Raw genomic sequence first — 2481 nt, forward strand, 5'->3', positions numbered from 1 at the left:
TTTTTTGGTGAAGTAATACAAGTTACTGTTTGTGACTTCATGAAGTGAGTTCAGTGCTTTCTGCAAAAAGAGAATGGTCCACCGATCTGGGAACATATCAGATTCCTCAGGAGTTGCAGTTAACCCACATTAACTGCCATTCGTGACAACTGGCATGTATTCCGGCCTAGTATATTTTAACAGACATGGGCCTTCTTTACAGCCAAAGAAGTTATTTAGTCCAGACTGCCTGTCTAGAGCTTACCAACCCTTTAGCAAAACTAGTGATCAGAACTGCATAGGCCATCTTAGTATAGAAATCTAGCAATGACTGAGGCTACTCGGGCTAGTACAAGAGTTACTGTACTTTTTGGAAAAGTCTTTTATGTTTCCTTTTTCTAATTTTCTATGGTCCCCATAGAGACAAAGGAACAAGTGTTTCGTCTCTGGCCCTTCTCTAGAGCAATACCACTATTAGAGCAGTGGTCAGCGATAAAATAAGGAGCGTGCATCAGAATGTAAATCAGTGTGTTGCTTCCTTCCGTGAAAGTTTTGCTATCAAAAAAATATCAGCTGAAGTAAATAATGCATTTATTGACATTGCCAATTTACATTCTGGGGCCAACTCCCTATCGCTTTGTGAACCAGTAACAAATGGTCTAGGGACCAGCACCTAGTAGTAGGCCTACACTCCAAGGAGAGTTGCTCCATAGGGCCCTAGAACTCAGTCCCTTCATGGGATCATCTTCTAAAATTGCTACCACTTGTTGAAAAATTAGAGTATTTTTTCCCGTTCCAGTTTTCCAAGAAAGAGGTGACTCCTCTCTCCAAGCCTTTGAGTCCATGCTTAGTCTCAGCAGGCATCAGAAACCTACTTAGTAGCCTACCCGAGTCAATTATAGTTCCACGAAACTAAGAGACGTTGGAAGATATTCAGAGGGGATTCAGATTTGATTCATGGCCAGACAGATGACAGCATTAAACTTCCATTTGAAATCAATTTGTTAGTCTTAGAACACTGCTGCCTGAGTACAGCACCATCCTGTGGAGGAACTTGTTGCCTCAGATGAGACAGACAGACAAAATATAATTCCAAACACTGTGCACAGAATAAATTTCTCCCAAGTTCTGACAGAAACGTAGAACAAAGAAGAAAACAAATCCTTAAGCATATTCGGAAATGACATCATAATAATAGAAATGCATCTTTATACTGCACATTCACCAGTAAAATTGATTCTGATGAACAAAACTAGATGCCTTCCATCATTCCTATGCCCTTTTCCTAAGGAAACAAGTGCTATATTTTAAATGAGTTAAGCATAATTCTAACTTTGTAAGGCAAAATCTAAATGGTGACCGTAGGCAGAGAGACTTTGATAAGTCCTATCAGGGGTTATACTTGCATCCTTCTCACCTCACCCAAAACAGTGTTTCTCACCCTTGCCTGCATATGAGAATCCCCTTGGAAGCTTTTCAAATTCCACATATCCTATCTGCACCCAAATGACATTACAGTCTCTGGGGGTGGCACCGAGGCATCAGTATTTTTTAAATCCTCCCATGTATTCCAATTTACATCCAAGGTTAACAACTACCGACATAAATGGTATTGAGAGAACTGGTAGGCCAAGCTCATGGTGGTTGTAGGTCCTGCTGAAAAAGATGTGCCGCTTACTACGGCAACCCTTAGGGCACTAACCTAAAGAGAACCTTTCAATGTCTCTTCTGTTACTCTGAGTCTCAAGTTTACTATTAATAAGCAAGTAAAGTTGGGAGGAGAGGAAATATTTGTGACTTCTTGTGAACATTAAATGAGATAATATGTGTGCATTGTTAGTTTGGATTCTCTATGGGCCAAAAGTGTCTACTCATCTCTGCTATTCATTTCTAATTTAGTGAAGAGTCTAGAACTCTTCAAAAGAAAAAAGATAGCTGCAAAAAACAAGAACAGATGCAGCAAATTTGAAGGGATTTTCCCTTGAACTTTGATTCTCTACTAGGTACATAGCTACTAGGGATACTCTCCAGAAGTTCTCTCAGAGTTGAGAGAAAAGCTAAATTTTTATTATGCCTCCATTCCTTTCTACTTAAGCTTCTGTCACCATTCCAGAATGATATTAACAATCAGAGCACTTCAGTTGAAGGTAGCAGTTCATAATGTGTGCTCTACGGACCCCTGGGCATCCTAAACCCTTTTCAGGGGTCGGCTTTTTAGTCGTCAAAGCTATTTTCCTTATTTACTTTTTTCACTGTGTTGACATTTGCAGCAGTGTTCCAGAAGCAATGGTGAATAAGACTGCAGGCACTTTAGCATGAATCAAGGCATTGTGTTTCTTTGCCTCCATGCACTCACAGTAAAAAATAAAAATAAAAACCCACTTTCCTTTAAGAAAGTCCTTAATGAAGCAGTTAAATTATTCATGTTGTTAAAGCTTGACCTTTAAGTAATGTATTTTTAATATTTTTGTGTATAACAAAGTACTAGGGTTGTCTCAAGAA

This window comes from Pteropus medius, unplaced genomic scaffold, assembly GCF_902729225.1.
Source record: "Pteropus medius unplaced genomic scaffold, Ma_sr-lr_union100, whole genome shotgun sequence".
In the NCBI taxonomy this organism is placed as follows: Eukaryota; Metazoa; Chordata; class Mammalia; order Chiroptera; family Pteropodidae; genus Pteropus; species Pteropus medius.